The sequence below is a fragment of the Gallus gallus genome, chromosome 2, assembly GCF_016699485.2.
Source record: "Gallus gallus isolate bGalGal1 chromosome 2, bGalGal1.mat.broiler.GRCg7b, whole genome shotgun sequence".
In the NCBI taxonomy this organism is placed as follows: Eukaryota; Metazoa; Chordata; class Aves; order Galliformes; family Phasianidae; genus Gallus; species Gallus gallus.
The window spans coordinates 145,063,623-145,083,621 of NC_052533.1; the positions used below are offsets into that span (position 1 = coordinate 145,063,623).

A 19,999-nucleotide genomic window follows, 5' to 3' on the forward strand; every position below is an offset into this window, starting at 1 on the left:
AATGGCACAAAACTGGCATCCTCCCTATGCTGACTGAGGACTGAGTGACACTTACATCCTTTTTATAAGCAGGCCAACGGAGAAAGATCTGGCACTAAGCAACATGTGCTTTATATCTGTTAGAGACCCAGAAATCAGTGCGGCTCCTCCTGTCCCAAGGTGTAATGAGAGAGCTTGGCCAGGCAGAGACATTGCAGAAGGCTTCTGAAGGTCTTGAGGACACAGATGTTTTCCAGGTGACTCTGCATGGCTCTGGTCACAACAATAAGGGTCTGGGAAGGTGTTACGGAAAGGATCGAATCTCTGGAAGTTTACATGAGTGTGTCTTTTTCTTCCATCCCCCTTTCTTCTCTCTGCTGTGAAATCATCTTTAACACAACACGGACTGTCACTGGCTGTGGGGCCATATAACGGGTCAAGGGAATTGTCCTGGCCAGTGGCTTTCTCTTGTCTCTGTAGCTCTTTTCAGCAAAAGAAAAAGAAATGTTGAAGGGAATTGTGAATTTTAGCTCTCATGCACTTTAGGAAGATCTAGGTTTTCCTTTTAACCTAAGAAATGCAGTTCAACTACTAGATGTGTATGGATCAGCTATGCAAGTCCCAGAAATCTCACTGTGTCTTCTGCCAGGACTCCAAAGTGTTTCACAAACATCATAAGACCTTAAGGTGGGTTGGACCACTGTTCTTCAAGGAGAGACAAAAGAGGGTTTTGTCTGGCTAGTGCTTGAGAAGGCATCTGCTGCAGCTCAGACTGAGCTCTCCTCTACTACAGGTTGCTGCCACATCCTCCAGCCATCATTCACTTTTATGTACTACTCAAATTTGCTTAGTGGATGTCAACCCCATAAGAGGAGCCTGAAGGCTGGTATCTTTCAGCACAACTTGTTTCCTGTGTAAACAAACTTCCACCTTTGGCTCATGTCTGAGTTTCTCTGGTCAGATCCCAAGGAGGCCTTGGAGCCTTGCAGAGTTAAGTTTTGTGACGCATCACTGTTGAAGGCAAGGCTGTCCTTCTGCAGAGCTTCACAGGGTGAAGCATGGTAATGCATGAAACAACAAGGCAAAGTCCTGGAGGTATGGGAAATATAGAATCATAGAATTGTTAAGGTTGGAAAAGACCACTAAGATCATCCAGTCCAACCATCAACCCATCGCTACCATGCCCACTAAGTCACATTCCTCAGTGCCACTAAAAAAGCAATGGTGAAGGACTTGGCATGCATGTCTGGCTGCATTAAGGCTCTGTGATTTTCCGTGTGTGCTTTCTTACATGCACACAATCTCAGTAAATGATCACTGCCAGTTTTAGGGAACTGTAGAAGACGTTTGACCACAATAAACACCACAGCTATATTTTGCAAGAATAAAGCGTTGTTGATATAGCTATTTGCACAGAAACCCTGGATGTTAACCATTAATTCATTCCGCTGCATGATCTGCTCTTGCCGGTGCATCCAGTGCCAGAAACACCTGCACACCAATGTTTGTATTGCTGGATCAAATTGCTTTTATGGTTTGTGATAACAGGATTGTTCATGTCCTGTGGCACATATCAGGCCTCATCAAAGTCAGGAAACGAGTAGAAGGATGGGTGACCTGATGTGTGGGTTCTCACTCCATTCCCAATCTACCCCAAGAAGAGATGCTCAGTGGTAACAGCCACAGTAGCAGCAATGACACAGGCGTAATTCATGGTCTTTCACACTGGAAACATGCTCTTAGAGGAGACCTCTTTTTGTTTTAATGAGGGCAGATAGTCCACAGAGCAAACACAGAGAGGGATCTAGTGTTCTTCAGCAGAGTTCCATCCTTTACAGCAGAGAGGAAGAAATGTTCTATACTTTGTCTAGTCTTGGTTGCCTCTGTTGACCTGCAGATGAGTCAAGATGTATCAGGTAGAGAGAGGTTTGCATCTTCTAATACTGTTTCCCAAAGACCATAAAAATACCTTAAAATGGTTTGTGTTGGTCCACAAAAAACTCAAGGTCTTTGAAAACTTCACTGTTTGGATCTGATCTAGCAAGTGCCATTAGGCTGTCCTCAGTATCATGATGCAACATGGGACAATGCCCAGAGCAGAATTTATGTAAACAAACTGCATCACCAGCTCCTGCCCTGCATCTAGTTGCAATGAGACACAGTGCCAGGATCTCCAGAGCACTGCTGATTTATTTCAGTCTGCCTTTTTCTCCCAGTGGGTAAGGCAATGGGGACTCACTGGCCAAAGCCAGATCCTGATGATCTCTATGTCTCAAAATGCTGAAATTGATGAGGGACAATATGCAGGTATTGTAACTCCCAGCTATACTGACCACCTGTCATGTGAATGTGTCCTCTCTGCAAGGACAAGGTCTTGTTTTGTGCTTGGAGGTGCTTGAAAACAGCATGACTTAATGAAGACTGAATCTGAGCTTTGCAGCAACACAGTAGACTAATTTTTATTTCTACTGCCTTAGCTGTCTATAAATATCATACCTATACATTTTGACCAGTTGTGCTTTAAGAGGCTGTCAGAAACACTCTGCAGCAATTTTTCTGTGGAAATAGGAAGAGGGAAGGGAAGCAGCTCGTAAATGCTCATATATACCCATTGTCTGGATAAACTTTATGTGCAGTATGAGCTGAAAACTCAAACGCAAATTTATGGTGCTTGATCTAGTGCCAAAGAAAAGCTCAAGTTCAATTGCTTCAAGGCGCGTCTGTGTAGACACAGGCAATTTGAGGTTAACTGTGATGAAGCCACTGCTAATTTTACTGATTGGTTATAACCTTGGGCGGACTTGAACCTTCTCCCAGAAGTAGAATGTCAGCTTTTCGAAACACACTGGCTGCCTGTACTGCGGCAGAAGGGAGAACTCTCCAAGCAAACTACTTTGACTGGGAGGACCCTTGAGAAGTGGGTGTCTTGAGATGAATGCACTAAGGCTTCCTTCAGACCAAGTGCATGCTTGGTTTAATGAAAACTAGGCCTTTATGGAGATACAGATCAGCCTGGAAGTCCAAAGTTTTCAGTCTATGGAGAATATGTTCTCTACGTACAAGCAAAGGCATCTTAAAAAAAAAGAAAAATACAGTATCTCCTTCTACCTTACTGTGAGCTTCCTTTCACATGCTTGATAGTCCTCTTGCAGGCATCCACCGTGCTTTCTACATGCATACATCTATGCATTGCTGGCTCCTGCACTGCCCGCAGGCAAAGTCATTTGGGATGCAGCCAGTCTTCCTCACAAAAGCCACTTGAGCCTTTTCATCTTCCTGACTTCAGCTGGAGTCATCCTCTGCTGGTGAGGTTGACTTGGGTCTTGGATCCTCTGAGAGTGAAGGAGCTGATATTTGTATCTCTTCCCACCTCATTTCTACCTGCACAAATGACAGGCAAAGAGGTTCAAATGATCTAAGACATCCTACTCCATGACTGTCTGAGCTGCAAGCACTCTCCATCATTTTTCAGCTGCTGCGGTCTGAGATTTGCCATTAAAATCCACACCTCTGGGGACACCCTATCTATGTATCAGCTCTGCCCCATTCATTCTGCTCCTGCTGGCCTATATCAGCTCCTTCCCCTGGATGGGTAGAGCTGTATTTGCCCTGCTCATATGTCTCTCTGCTCTCCTGTACTATTGCTTTGGTATCAACACAGATCTAAAAGGTTAGGCTCAGATGGGTGTGATTAAGAAGAGGATTAGGCAGATCCCATTATAGCAAACACAGAGGAAGAAAGATATAGTCAATACTTACATTGAAATCGTCTCCAGCTAGGATGTAGATAGCATCCTACAAATACCATCCATGTTAATACTTCCTGATGGGGCTTTCAGAATTTGCTCTTCCAAAACCATACTAAACTAAAGCAGCAATCTTCAAGATGCAAAAACACTTTGCTAAGGGGGGAAAGGGGGCAATTTCTGGAGTTGCCTGGCTTTTGTGTGCAACTGTTTCTGACTGATGCATCACCACTTTTTTCTGCGTTGACTTGTCACTCGGGTCAAATCTCCAGCCAGGCGAGTTCCTAGCCTCTGTAGTAAAAGAGGCTGCTTATGTCAGAGCCTTGCACTGCTTTGGGCTTGTGTGAATTGCTGTGTCACCATTTCACCGTGGCTCTGTGTTTTGAAATAGACAGCTGCCGCTTCTTCTCTTGTTTTATTTGGAGCAGAGCAGTGGAGAGTCATTATGGGCCATTTTGAATGTTCTTCCTGTGTGGCAATTTGCCAGAGAACAAGATGAATCACAGGCAAGTCCCATGCCCTGTCTGCATGAGTGTGAAGGGAAGGCACCAGTATTACTGGTGATTGTCTCCCTGAGCAGCCCACTGAATTCTGCATTTCATGGGGCTGGAGGTGGGGATGACCTCTTAGTCCTTTGGGTCCTACTTAAGGAGGGATGAGCTACTCTGTTCTGCTCTGCCAGCTGGTAGCAAAACCTGTTAGGTCTGCCTGACCTGTCGAATTGTTAGGCTTCAAAGGGATTAGGAAAGGAACATCATAAAATGTTCCCAGCATAGGGATGCCTTGTCATAGGGAGAGGTATGTGCAATCAGGGGTAGAGAGGACATAATAGGAATATTTGCCCCCTTGCTGCATTCTAAGCCATGAAGGTTTCTGTGCCTAAGAGAAACCAAGGAGGAATTAAGCACTAGGGGTTACCTGCTGGTTCTCAGAGTCTTGCACACAGTCTCAGGGACTTTGGATGTCCCTTGGATGACCAGGGAAATTGGGGATCTATTTTGTGAGAAGAGCATATGGATCACTTAGTCAAGCAAGGCTGAAAGATTCTCTTTGTAAGCACACTGGGACATGGGAGGTATTTATGTTAAAAGAGTATTCATGGAGGATAAATAGGGATATACTGGACATAAACATATTTGGCTGAGGAGGGATAATAATACTCATAAGCTTCAAAAGCACCTTAGGAAAGGTTTCCAAAGACAGACACCAAACCTGTTTCAGTGTGCAAACAGGTGAAACTGAGGAAGAGATGGCACAGGAGAGGTGCCAGCCTACAGGCAGAGGCAGAAAGTGTTTGAAAGAGAGTGTGAGATTTGCTGATATCCACAGGAGGGCACTGGAAGGGGATGATTGCCACTGTTCTCACTTACGTACTGTTTTCATGGTGTGGAATTGTTCCCATGTTTCAGGGTTTCTGCTAGGAGGAAGGAAACCTTTCCTGCTCAATGCAGAACCTGGCTTTGCGTTTTATTTATTCTGGGGGCTCTTCTCTCTCTCTTCCCTGGGTCAGCCCAAGTTAAAATAGCATGCTAGGGGCAGGGCAAGCACTCTACTTGTGCTTTTAGGAGAGAGAAATGTTCTGAATGGTTTACACACCCAAAATGTATCCCAGCGTCAGATCTAATGTCAGAGAGGAACTGGGCTGGGTCCTTCCTTCTATGTAATGCCAAGGGTGACATCATTTGACAGGGACTTTGGCAACACACTTGCTGTCTCCTGCCTTTTTGTGATGGCGTATTGGAAGCTTTTAGCCCTTTGTCATTGAAGTGTCTTCTTGACTGTGAACTGCTTGGGATGCTGAATTGTATTTTGCGATGCATATGGAGAGTTGTGGTGGAAAAATGCTTTGAATAGGGCTTCCTGGGGGAGCTTTCAGTTATACAGCTAATGCCTGGGGAAGATGCACAAGGTGACCTAGGTGGCGATGCACTCCGAAGTAAATGGTTTACAGAATTGATTTGTGGTGACTTATTTTCATCAGAACTGTTTCCTTCTTTAGTGACTTGGTCATCCAAAGGAAATTCTTCAGAGTGTCTGGTATGATGCTATCTTTTGCTTCGAGAAGAAAAAACAATGCAGATAACAAACCAATGTTTATAGTTGCTGCTAAGCAGTGTTGTACAGAGCCAAGGCCATTCCCAGCAAAGGGCCCAAGGAGCTGGGAGGGAACAGAGTTAGGGCAGCTCACTTAAACTGGCCAAAGGGGTATTCCATACCATATTACATCATGTGGAATGAGTTTTGAAGGAGGTGGCAGTTCATCACACTCTCTTCTGTTGCTCAGGGGGCCAGCTGGGCATTGACATGGGTGGAAGGAGAGTGAGAAATTGCTTGTGCATCACTTGTTAAATACTTTTACATATATATATTTGTCAAAATTATTATTATTTTCCTTTTCTCTATATTAGCAAATAGTTTTATCAACCCATGAGTCCTACTTTTTTTTTTCCCCTCTTTTTCTTCATCTTTTTTTTTTTTTTTCCTGATTCTCTCCCTCATCCCACTGGGAAGGGGGGCGGAGTGAGTGAATGACTGTGTGGTGCTGAGCCACCTGTTGGGTTAAACCACAACACAATCCCAGAAAATGACAAATAAACCACAGTTTCAGACAGGAAACTGCTTGAATCTAAACAGTATGTGCAGGTTTTCCCTGGATGTGAAGGGTTCCCATACATGCTGTCTGGGATAGAAATAACCCAGAGCATTTCCAAGTCCTGGATCCAGTTGTGCATCCAGGCCAGATACTAACTGTAGGATCATAGAATCAGTAAGGCTGGAAAAGACCACTAAGATCATCAAGTTCAACCATTAACCAGTGCTGCCCCTGCACAGCATCACCCAAAGACAACTTCCACCGTGACCTTGGCCTATTCCCGTGTGCTGTTGATTTTGGGAGGATTTGAGCAGCTCAGTACCCACAGCAGCTGACAGCATGGGGTCAAACCTTGGCTATATTCTGCACTGATGTGGGTGAAGGAGAGAGGGGTGTCCCCTTCCCTCATGACAGAGGGAAGCAGGGGATGCACAGAGCAACCTTTGTGCTCCCTGTTGCTAAGCCCTGCTCCCCCACTGAGGCCGTGGTCAAAGAGCTTGTCCCCTTGGCTCCATTCCTGACTGGGGACAGCAGGAAAATGTAGGGTCTGAGCCTCGTTACTGTGTGAGGCAGAGCGCTGCCACTGAAGGGACCATGTTCTGTCACCGTCGTCCCCCCCCCGCCCCCCGCCATGGCGGCCCTCGGTTTTCCCGCAGCGCCATCTTGCGGCGGCGTGTGGCGCCTCTCCCATCTCACTTCGCTCTCCCGTCACCCCTCAGCCTTCCCGTCCCTGTGGAGAGCTCCCTCCCTCGGAAGCACGTTACAGCTCCGTCAGGAACATAGTGTGGAGAGTGGAATGAGTTCTGGCAGAGGACACAGTCAAGTTAGGAGGGGGAACGGTCCAGCCCGTGCCTGGGGTGATGGGCATGGGGCGTCTTAAAGGCCATCTAGTCCAGCTTTCCTGCAATAACATGGACACCTACAGCTCCATCAGGTTGCTCAGAGCCCCATCCAGCCTGACCTTCAACGTCACCAGCAAGGGGGCATCCACCACCTCTCTGGGCAACTTGTGCTACTGCCTCATCACCCTTACTGTAAAAAACTTTTCCTTATATCCAATGTAATTCTTCCATCTTTTAGTTGGAAACCATTTCCTCTTGTCCTATCACCACAGACTCTGCTGAAGTCTGTCCCTTTCCTCCTTATAGCCCCCCTTTAGATACTGAAAGGTTGCTCTCAGGTCTCCCCGCAGCCTTCTCTAGGCTGAACAGCCCCAGCTCTCTCAGCCTGTCCTCACAGAAAAGGTGTTCCATTTGTTGGATCATTTCCATGGCCCTCCTATGGATGCACTCCAACAGGTCCATATCTCTCCTGTACTGAAGACTCCACGTCTGGATGTAGTACTCCAGGTGAGGCCTCATCAGCACAGAGTAGAGGGTCAGGATCACCTCTCTTGTCCTACTGGCCATGCTTCTTTTGCTGCAGCCCAGGATACAGTTGGCTTTCTGGGCTATGAGATCTCAGGCACTCCTGACATTGTGTCCAAAGGAGAGGCCATAAGGATGCTGAGATATCAGCCTAGCTCACTTGGGGACATGGTGATAGCTAAAACAGAAGTAGAAAGTCACAGCCTGTGGCACAGGACACCTAGGATAAGGTGGGAGCAGGACCAGTCTGATGACTGGATGGGAAGGTCCGTGCTTTCAGCAACAGGAACAGTTCCAGAAGTAGGGCATGAACCTGTGCTGTTGGGTCTCTGCTCCTTTCCTGGCTCCAGGCTGGCTGGGATGTTTTGAGAAGTGTGTTATAAATCAAGTGATGGTGCCAAGGGTAGTTCTAGCTAGCAACCTTAATAAATGGATCCCTAGGAATCTATGAGTGTGCTCTGCCCTGGGGCTTGGCTGCTCTACTGTAAATTATAATGCAAACACTCATCCATTCTGGGGGCACTGGCGACTAGCTCCTCACCCTCAGAGATCTGGGGACAGGTGGTCTCAGCACAGGTACAAAAGGCTCTGGGGAAAACAAGAAATCCTTGCTTCCCTGGGCCATGCATGAGCCATTGCCAGCCCTGGACTGGAGCTCAGACATGGATGAATCCACCAGGGGTTTTTGTGTGGTCCAGTACACCAAGGTGTGGTGCACATGAGTCACCCTCAAGGCTTCTCAGACTCTCCCAGTGAGGGAAACTGAGCCCAAAGTATGCTGGTGAGTGAACAGCATTCTGAAGTTGAAGGAGGTGACTGTAGATACCATCTGAATGAGGGCAGAGGCTTCACCTCCTGCCCATAGTTAAATGTTAGTGTGCTTTTGAGAACGGTCTTGTGATGGAGGTTCCACAAGGTCCCTTAGAAATCACTTCCAGTGGGTGACTCTTTGGGTGGTACTATGGGGAGCCAAGAGTTGGACTGGATGATCTTTGTGGTCCCCTTCCAACTCAGTGCATTCTATAGTTCTGTAACTCTGCGATTCCCTTCAGATGTAATATGTCCACCATGTCTTTGCCTATTTGGATGCACTCCTGTGATGATTCTCATCAGAAACTTTTCTTTCTTATACATCTGCCAGTAACCTTAACCAAGTTGGCCAGTGGAAAGATGTAAATAAAAATGTGTTTGATTGTGAGCACAAAATCACAGCCTTATGTAGCAACCTACACTTAAATGTAATGTAGAGATGCAACCCTGTAGCAGGGATGTGATGTGCAAGCCACAAAATATAGGGCTTTGGCAGCTGATCTGAAGGAGATATCCATGATCTAAGATAAGAGGGGTTTGGTTTTCTCTATCCTCCCAGCAAAATAGGATTTCAGACATAGTTTTCCAGCTAGCTAGCTAGAGATCTCTGTGGGTATTCGGATTGCGTTCAGCAGAGGGCAGTGGTTGGTTTGGTCACAACTTGTCTGGCAGAGTCAGACCTCTCACATCACTGCGGTGGACTGGGAGCCTAAGGGGTACTGGTTTCCCTGTGAGGCTGTGCTGTGAGACTTTGCTGTTTGCCGACATGTCTTTGCTGCAGAGTATCCAAAAACGGTGTAGAAGAGGATGGTGCCAGCAGGTCCTCCCTGCCTTGCAGCAGTGCAGTGCAACAGAGGTACCGGTGGGTCAGAGAAATCCCTTATGGAAATTTAGCAAACCTCCCTCTTCCCACCATAAGTTTACAGAGCTAGAAAAGAATTTCCAAGGAAAAAAAATATGCCTTGGCCTGGTTTAAATCTACTGATTTACTGATGCTTTTCAAGAGGTATGGCATTTTATTATCCACAAGTGTATAATTGAAATTAAAAAAAAACATAGACCTGCTGCCTATGTTTACAGTTTTTCCCCAAACAGTGTATGTAACAAGTACTGCTCATGTGAGTGAAGAATACCACATAGCATTCTGTTGTCTGGGCATCCTGTTCCTGTGGGAAGAAAGGCAAGAAAATGGAAACATTCCTGCAAAATAAGGATACCAACCACCTGGACTGATCAAGTGAGTCCTAAGTGGGCTTGGGAAAGTTACTTAAACATAAATAAAGTATGTGGGTCTGCTCTGAGATGTTCCAAAAAGCCTGGGAAGGGAACTGGGGGACAACAACTGTGACGTCCCCCTGTGGCTGCTGGCATGTCAGATGCTGCTGTGGGAAGATGGCCAAGGCTGGGGATTCTCAGAGCCAGTTGCTCTGTATGGGGCTGATGACAGCTGACATGATGTCAAAACTGTTGGTGCAGAGCAGCCTTGGGGTTGCCAGAGCAGCTCAGCTTTAGGATCCCACCTTTTGTGTGAGGAGGGCTGGGTTCCAGTTTACTGACACTGGGTGCACTGTTGTGAGTAGGAATGGAAGAGAGGAGATGGGAGAATGGTTGTGATGCCGTTTTCAAGGCAGAAAAAAGCTCGTGGGGAACTGGGCAGTCTGGGAGGAGTGTGAGTGAAGAGGTTCAGTAATAAAACCAAGCACTTAGCCATGCTAGGCCTGCCTAATGCTGGCCCTTCTGCTTACCATGTGCTATGGTTCTGTGCCCTTCCCCACATTTGCTGACACATATGTGAATTTTTCTGTGTATTTATTCGGAATGTAACAATGGATGGCTCAGGAGAAATTAACTGGGGAGAGCTGTGAGAACCCTGAAAGATAGAGGGGCTGCTGATGCATGAGAGACCCTTTCTGATGTAATACCCAGGGCCAGATCCTGCCTGGTGCTAAATGTCCTCTGTTCCTGCTGCAGGCAGAAGGGATGAGCAACTTTCTAGGATCAGGCCAAGTCGAAAAAGAGCCAATAGGATATTTATGGCTGTGTACAGGCAGCTTTTTCTTCTCTCCTGTTGCTGCAAAGGCCTCAGGCAGGCTGTTTCCTGTGATTTTACGCACCACTAGCTGGTCAAAGAGGCTCTTCTGGAGAGCTATGAAAGCATATTTCATCCATGAAGGTGTTTTGCTGATTGTGGGGGGAAAAAAATTACATTACCATGAAAGGAAAAGAAATTGAGCCCTTGAGGGGACTGGAGAGAGCATGAAGGGATCCCCTTCCTCTTCGGGCTTTCATTAAAAAGTCTCTGCCAGAAATCTTGTATTTTTTATCTGGTGGTGCCTGAGCTGCTGGCTGCTGTCCCACCACCCTGGTGGCACAGGGGATAGGGTTCCCCTTGGTGCCCCTTGGGGTGACCCTCAGGTGTGGTGTGGATAAACTCCTCTCACTGAAGGATGTATGCTGAGACTGTGCCTCAGTTTCCCTCTGGCTTTTACCCTGCACCTCTCCGTGTGGAGAGCTGTGGTCTCTCAGGGTTTATGCCCTCAAAGTAGGGACTACAAGTCCTCTCCCTGGCCACGTTCAAGCACTTCTTTCTCTCTCTTCACATACAGCATTGCACAGATTTATCCATTTTGGATTTACGTTGCATTTGTTTTCAGTGCTTCTCATGATGCTGGCATCTTCAGGCATTCAGACAGCTGTTCATCTCCCTCAGACCCAAGGGCAGTGGACCAGGAGTGCTTTTTTTCTTGTGAAGGCACCCACCACAGCATGCAGCTGGAGCTGCAGGTGGAATAGCACAAGACAAAACACAAAGCCTCCACTGAAATCCCTCCTGGTTGCTGATGGATGCTAGATCTGTGTTTGGGTGATGTCTGACTCGAACCACATATCAGGAATTTGCTGGTGTATTTGACAGCCCACAGGCTCCTGCAGCCTGACACAGATGAGTGGAGTTCCCTGCAGCTGTCTCTGCCAGACTCCTTTCCCTTTCTTTTTCCATCACACCATTATACCTGCACAAACATGTGATGCACTGCCACCCAGACTTGTTCTGTATGGCAGTGCACACCTATGCCTCTCTGGGGACATCCTGCCCTGCTCTCTGTGGCTCTCCTTTTGGCCTCCTTCGCTTCCACATTCAGCACTGCTATCAAATGATCTTCCAGGATATTCTTGGTGGAACAAATTGATTTCTCTTGCCCCCAGGAGCTTGCAGGACAAACAGCTGCTCCATTGATAACAAACTCTATGTTGCAAAGAACATGTCCACATCCTCCTCTGTCCTGGCAGCTGCTTCTGCTGATATTAAACATGGCAGCTGTAGAGATGATGTGCAGAGAACAGCCCCTCACCATCCCTGTGGGCTTGGAAGAGCTGCACTTGTGGCTGCCAAATGCAGAGTATGTGGACTTTTCTGAGCAGGATAGGCTACTTAGTGTAGGGGCTGAAAGGACACTGATGATGTTAGGGGTACACACTGGTACTGTCAGACAAGGAGCTCTCAGTGGTGGACGGAGAGGCACCATGCTAACATGGTCCTTGAGTGTCATCTTTGTCCCTCAGTCCATCTGTTTCACCCCCATATAAAAAAAGAGTTTAATCTACATTGAATCATTTGATTTTCTCAGTACAGGAGAGAAATTGACCTGATAGAGCATATCCACAAAAATGATCCAATGAATGGAACACCTTCCCTGTAAGGACAGGCTGAAAAAGCTGGGGCTATTCAGCCTGGAGAAGAGAAGGCTCCAAGGTGACCTGAGAATGGCCTTTCAGTGTCTAATGGGGGACTATGAGAAAGAAGGGAACAGACTCTTTATCAGGGTCTGTGGTGATAGGACAAGGGGAAATGGTTTCAAACTGCAAGAGGGGAGATTTAGACTGGATATGAGGAAGAAGTTTTTTTACAGTAAGGATAGTGAAGCACTGGCACAGGTTGCCCAGAGAGGTGGTGGATGTCCCATTCCTGGTGACGTTGAAGGTCAGGCTGGATGGGGCTCTGAGCAACCTGATGTAGCTGCAGATGTCCCTATTCATTGCCAAGGGATTTGGACTAGACAACCTTTGAGGGTCCCTTCCAACTCAAACAATTCTATGATTCTATGATTCTATGGACTAAAATCTCTCTGTCCCCTATTCCCATCTTTCTCTGATGCTCCGACCTGAAAAAGGCAGCTGAAACTTCCAAAGAGGCTCAGAAAATAGTCACCAGAAAGTCTCAGCATGGAAATATACCTCATAGGAAGAGACAGGGTCATTTAATTTTTCAGAGTGCAGGAATGGGTTGCTGTTTGCAAATACCTTTGCTGGGAGCAAAAAAAAAAAAAAAATCTGGCATTGCAGAGTGTAGTAATCTGTTAGACAAAGACAGAGCAAATATCCATGGCTTGGAATGTGATACTGCAGAGACAAAGAAGATGCTTTATCTTCTGTAATCGTCAAAGAAACACTGGCATAAAATGGGAAGAATTCCTGAAAAAGGGATTCTGGTTTAAATGATGATGAGTTGACTGTATGAAGCTTTCTCTTCTCTATTAGGCACGCAGTAACCTTAGGAAGAAGTCCTGCAGCTTTCCAAGTCCTGCCTGCTGTGGGAGGCTGCAGGCTTGTTGTGCCTGATTTTGATGTTGCATGAGTTAATATATACTCCGGTACTTGTTGAAACCTCAGCCAGGTAAAGTGTTAGCAGTGGTAGAACTGTTTTGATTGTATAGATAAACCATCCAATAATTTGCTTTAATTATGACAATACTGATTTGTTTGCTTTATGCAGTGTTTGTCATAAGATGAAGCATGGTTACCAAAATTATCATGTAGACTAGTCTGTATATAATAGAAGGCCAAGAGGTTAGAAGAGGAAGAGTTTCCGGGTTGGTTGGAAGGCACAAAGTAAAGCTACCAGATAAACAAACCATAATTTCTGTCAAGAACCTATCAACAGATTCCCACTCCATGTGCTGCAAATGGGCAGCTGTACAGAGAGCTACTTCTGGACTGGTGTCTTCAACACTGCCATGTTTTCTAAGCGGCGCTGGCAGGACGGCATTTCCAACTCTAAATAATATCAATCAAGTGAGGCCTGCCCTGGGAAGCTAGGATTCGGGCAGTCTCTGAGCTATCCAAAATGTCAAGGGCTTGGATACAGGGCTTTGGTTTAGGTTGCTGTCTGATGAGGTTCTTGAATGAATTTATAGGAGTCCTTCACAGGCTATGGGATCAGAGGAAGGATAAGCCAACTGCTGGGCTTTGACTCAAGTCTTTTATGTCATGCCCTACTCTGATATGGACTTCCTCTGGGCAAATCTCTTGGGGGAATCTGTTTAACTGACTTGCAGCAATCTCCATTTTTCTCCACTTTCTTGTAGAGACAAACATTTCTGGGCCTAATTTAGACATCAGCTTTTGAAGGAAATAGAAGTAAAGCCACTCTGATTAAAATCTGGGGTATTATTTTGATGCCAGGTGCTTGAGCCAGGTAGAGGGAGTTTTATTTTCTTGTTTTAAGTTCATGTCAATAAAGTCCTGTTAGTGTTCTCTGAGGGACCAAGGAGAATACTAGGGGTCTGCTGCAAGGGAGGGAGCAGGGGCCTTCAAGGCATTCTCAAAAATGCCTCTTCTGGGTATGGAGCTCAGACTACTGCTTGCTCTTTGACTCTTCCTACTGAAAAGAGCAAAGGAGATGCTCCTTTTCACAGTATCATAGAACCATAGAATCATAGGATGGCTTGGGTTGGAAGGGACCTTAAAGCCTATCTAGTTTCAACTCCCCTGACATGGGCAGAGTTGCCACCCACCAGGTCAGGCTGCCCAGGGCCCAACCAACCTGGCATTGAACACTTCCAGGGATAGGGCATCCACAATTTCCTTGGGCTGTCTGTTCCTGTGCCTCATCACCCTCTGAGTAAATAGTTACCTGTTCTCTGAGTTGTTCTGCTAGTCTGTATTCTTATCTGCGATTGCCCTGACCCAAGTGCAACACTTTGTACTTGGCCTTATTGAACCTCATTAGGCTTATGAGGGCTCTCTGAATGGCATCCCTTCCTTCTATTATCTCAACTGAATCACTCAGCTTGGTGTCACCAGTAAACTTGCTGAGGATGTACTTCATCCCACTTTCTATGTCACTGATAAAGATGTTAAGGAGCACTGGTCCTAAGACAGACCCCTGGGAGATGCAATTTGTGACTGGCCACCACCTGGGCATAGAGCTGTTGACCACAACCCTATGACAGCGACCATCCAGCCAATTCTTTATCCACTGAATAGTCCACTCTTCAAATCCATACCTCTCCAATTTAGAAATAAGGATGTGGTGCTGGACCATGTTAAAGTCTAGGTAGATGACGTCAGTTGCTTTTCCCATGTTCACCAGTGCCATCACTCCATTCTAGAAGGCCTTCAGATAAGTCAGGCATGATCTGCCCTTGGCGAAGCTATGCTGGCTGTCTCAGATCGCCTCTTCTCACATATGCCTTAACACAGCTTCCAGAAGGATCCACTCCATGATCTTCTCAGCCACAGATGTGTAGCTCATTGATCTGTAGTTCTTCATGTTTTTCTTTCTCCTTTCCTTGAAAATGGGAGTGCCTAGTTCAGGGATGTGAGAAACATGGGAAGCCTGACTGCCAGTGAAGATTGAGGCAAATAACTTGTTGAGTACCTCAGCTGACTCCATGTCTGTTGTAGCCACTTCTCCTTTCTCATTTATCAGAGTAAGTACACTTTCTTTGGCCTGTCTCTTCTGATCAATGTACCTATAAAATCCCTTCTTGTTTTTCACATCCCTTGCCAAGTTCAGTTCCATCCGTGCCTTGGCTTTCCCGATCCCATCTCTGCACATACGGATGGCATGCCTGTATTCTTTCCAGGCCACACATCCCTGCTTCCACTGCCTGCACATTTCCTTCTTTTCTTCATGGAATCTCCATAGCTGGAGAAGGAGATGTATTTGGATCAGAATTCTAGATTTTTCTTTCAACAAAGTAAAACCTGTTCTGACAGATCTACAATTTCAAGGAGCATCATATATCTGAGAGTCAGACGGTGTTTTGAGTACACATCTCCCTCTGTGTTCAGTAAGGAAACAAAACTCTGGTTCACATTTGCCCTTCAAAGCATGGTACCGCAGTCCATTCTGCACCTTTGCATTTCTGTGGCCTGGTGTTGACAGGTGATGGAGAGCACTCTTTCCTTCCTGATGTAAAGATTTGGGTTTATTAAGACAAATACAAGAAGAGAGAAGGCTTTTGGGTTGGTGGGACTGAAACTCCTCTTTATGAGCTTTTGCTGAGATTGCCATGAGGTCAAGAAAGACTTTTTGCTATATGTAAACTCAGCTTTATTTCATCTAAGAGACTCTATCTTTGTGCATGAGCAGCTGGAAAGGACTGTCCCGTTTTGCAATGCTAGCTCTACACACAGCCGTGAAGGAAAATCACTTGCAATGGAAGTCAAACACATACTTAAATTAATTTGAGCTGTGATGCTACAGTCAAACATCCTGAAGAAGAATAGTTTCATGAATTAAGACCTTGATATCCTGCCAGCATTGGCACATTGTAAAAACACTTAGGAGATCTCCTGTCCCTGCCAGATAAGTTTGGGCGCTTTTTGCAGCATGTGCTGGGTGTACCACAGCTGTGTGCGAGCAAAGCCAGTTCTTCATCCAGGGTAGAGGACTCTAGTGGTCCAATGTCCCTTCACATGTCTGGGGGTCAAAGGCCCTCTTCCCCTTTTCCAGCACACAAGAAACCTTCTTGTCTTCTACCCCAAGAACACAACAGTTCAGACTGCTGTGGGGAGATCACTCTTTTTCCTTTTCTGGGCCTCACCTTGGGAAGGGAATACAGTGCTCTGCTTTTCAGCTTTTTCTTCCTTAAATGGGAGCCTTTCAGATCTGATCCAAGCACTGGAATCCTCCCTAGAGCTCCTGTTTCAGGACTAGTGATGCCCAGATGAGGAAAAGAAAGCCATGCCCTACCTAGATTTCCCGTGTCATCTTCACTGGATATCACATTTCCTGTCAGCTTTCCCTGTATTCCCTGTCAGCTTTCCCCTCCATTAGCTTCCTCATCCTTGATCTCACCAGCCTTTCCCACCACTGAGCTCCTCTTTTTTAACCCACTGGCTACCTTTCTTACCCCTCCTCTGTTATTGCTTTATCTGTGGTTGTGGTTCCTCTGTGAAGTCTTCATTATCTTCCCCTGCCCTAAGCACATCTGAGGGGAAGCAAAACCCAAAGGGAGGAGGAGAATGGAAGAGCATCATCATGCTGTTTCCACTTTGCAGCTATCAACATGGTAGTGGGCAGGGGGCAGATCTTGCTCAGAGCCCAGGAGGAAGACATTCTGGCCAATAACCCCATGTGTGGAATCAGGGGTTCCTTTTATGACACAAAATAGAAGATTTTAGTTTTTGCTGGGTCCAGCCGTATTTGCAGTAAGATGGAGGGCTGGCTATTCTATTCTTCCTCTTTACAGACATCCCAAGGCATGCATGTGAGATTTTGCATGGTATTTCTTTGCTAGCCTCTGGGCAGCTGGTAGAAGAGGATATTCTAATTCTCATTACAGAATTTTAGATGTGAAAGAGTACTAAATTACATCAAAGGGGAATGAACGCTGTAATTGTCCTGAAAGGGCAGGGCTTCTACTCTTACTCTTTTGTTGCAGTTAAGCTCTTTAGGGAATGCTGTATTCTGTCTACCATGGGCTTGGCAGTGATTGTATGCTACATGATACTCATTCATACCTATTAATATTTCAGCCTTTGGCTAATGACTGGGATCCTCAAAGGCAGTTAATTACCTGATTTTATTTGAACTCATTGGGAATTTGGCATCTAAATCTTTAAATCAGCATATAAGACTGCCCTGCAAAGCTGTTTTGTAGGTGCTCTTCCTTAGCATCCTCAGTGTATATTTAATGGTCTGTGAAGTTACTCATGTTGCCCATGGAGGCTTCCCTATTGTATTGCATGCAGCTTTGGTTGTGCTGTTCACATCAGAGAAAGGACAGGTTGGGGTAGGAAGAGGACTAATGCAATCGCTGTCTGTGATCACAGAATGCGTTGAAGTTAGAAGGGAACTCTGGGTCCATCTGGTCCAAGCCCTGATCAAGCAGGAACACCTACAGCAGGGTGTGCAGGATCACATCCAGATGGATTTTGAAGGTCTCAGGGAGGAGACTCCACAACCTCTCTGGGCAACCTGATCCCTAGCAGGCATCCCAAGATGAGTTGTCAGCAGCAATGGGTACTGGCAGGTGAAAGATGCCCAGCAAAACTTCCATTGGAAGTTTATTTCTGACAATGACCAACTTTTTTGGTACCGATTTTCAACATTGCTCCCTGAGCAGAAATGGATGACTTTAAATAGGGCAGAAGTTAAGCAACTACTGCACCATGAGAAAAAAAAAATGACACTTGTAAACAATATGGATTAGAGAAAGCACAAAAAGTCACTGAAAAAATAGACAAGTTTGTGAATGATTTAGCAGCTTGCCAGTTTTCTGGAGATGATATTCTTGACAAAGACCCTGGTCCTTCTTTGGAGTTGGGAGAAAATGGAAAAATGAGCATTGAAAATCTGGATAAAGCAATAAACATTGCCAAGTATAGAGAATGGTTCAATCTCAGATGGGTGGTATGAAGAGTGAACAATATACTGACAGTAAGGGAGATACAGACAACTACCAGTTAAGTGTACAGCAGAAAGAGAGATTCAGTTGAGACACTATTTAGGAACTTAAAATCTAAGCAAATGATCTTAGAGGTTTTATACTGGCCTCAAATGAATAGCTGCACCAAGAAAGATATTAAAGCATTTCTGTATATGGCAAAAACTCTGTAGATAACAAATTAAATGGAGGTGTAAAACTGCAGCTTGTTGGAACAAAGAAACTAAAATAAGCTATGCACTGAGCCTGCACTTTAGCTCCTTTTTCTCTGAAACAGTCATGGCAAAAGACAGAACTGTTAACAACTCTGTATACATGAGACACATTTTCATTACACATGAGCTAGCTGTAAAGGTCTGCAGGCATGTTGTGGGCTCGTGGGCATGGCTTTTGGGATGTACATGGAAGTGCAGAGCTTTGAGGCATAGCATATTTTCTCCAAATGAGGGGCTGGTGAAAAACAGTGGCAAAAATGTGAGTTGGCTATTCTGACCAAGAAGTGAGAGACTGTTCTGGGTGCTGCTGTATCATTTGACAGAGATCTGCCAAGAAGCTGGCCTTGGCTGCTAGGCATCTTATCAGAGTTAATAATTTGCAAATGAGTAAGGAAATAGATGAGGTGAAAGGAAAACACAGTAGAATTGGACCCTGGAAATACTCACCATGGCCATGTCTAGAGTTAGGGTTAAGGTTAGGTTCATGGCCATGAAAGGGAAGCAATAATGAAGATAAGTCTTACATCCCAAAAGGTAGTTCCACAGTGTTGGTGGCTGTCATCCTAACCTCTAGGAATGAAAAAAAAAAAAAAATTCAAAGTAATGGCATTGAGTCTGTGGTGTTACTCAGGAGAATTTCAGATAAATCACATCCACAGCACTTTTCTGTGCCCCGTGATCCACAAGAGCCTGAGTTAATAGTCCACTTCCAGCTGTCAGTGTCATGCTGGTCTTTGAGGGGAGACCTGCAGCTGACTGAACATTGCCCATTTGTAGATTATAGATCCATACTTTTATTTCAGACACAGGACTCAGCTATCCAAACAGAAGTGTCTGTGGCTGGGAATGCTCTGGGATACTTGATGCTGTTGGCACAGTGCAGGACTTGCAGGAGAACCACAGCCTTGTGTAGCAGGGTCTATAGTGAGGACATGCTATCGTGCCTACCATGGCACCAGGCACTGGTCTACTGGCAGCTAAATCCTTCCCTAGGGACTCTGAGAGACAATTAAGACACATGCATGGAAGTGTTCCATGTGTAGGCAGTGTCTGGGCTCCTGCAGTACCCCTGGAGATGCAGGCAATGAGGAGGTCTCTGCTTCCATGACCTAGTGACCTAGATCACCCTCTATGAATTCCACTTCCCAACACAGTGGTCCTGCAGACACCTGTGCTCTTCTTGGTCAGATCCCTGTATTGCAGTGTTGTTTACCGTTTATTACTTTTGTGTTGGTCAAGGAAACAGAGTAAGGGAAACATATGTAGTCACAGGAAACAGTTTTAAGCACTGGATGTGTTTTGGTCCCGTGAAGTGAAGGTGGCTGTCCCAAGGTTAGACCTGGGGGAAGTAGCATATTCCAGCCCAGCTTAGACCAACAAAGCCTACTGAACTGAATGATAACGGGTGAGGAGAAATGGAGCAGTAACAACCGTTACTGCCATTCGTGCTGCATGTTTTGCACATTTGCTTGGATGATTTTTTTTATTTTTGCATTGCTTAATTGTTGCATTGCAAAGTAGGACATGTACCCACTGTTGCGGACAGAATCTTCTGGCATCATTATCATTACGTATCTTTCAAACACGGTGCTTAAATCATTGTAGGGACTCTGTA

General features: G+C 45.7%; 1 long non-coding RNA gene across 1 annotated transcript in view; it reads left to right on the plus strand.

Annotated features, from left to right (window-relative positions):
• LOC121110142 overlaps nt 1-19,999 on the plus strand; it is a 35,522-nt gene that overhangs the window by 3,571 nt on the left and 11,952 nt on the right. The window lies entirely within an intron of this gene.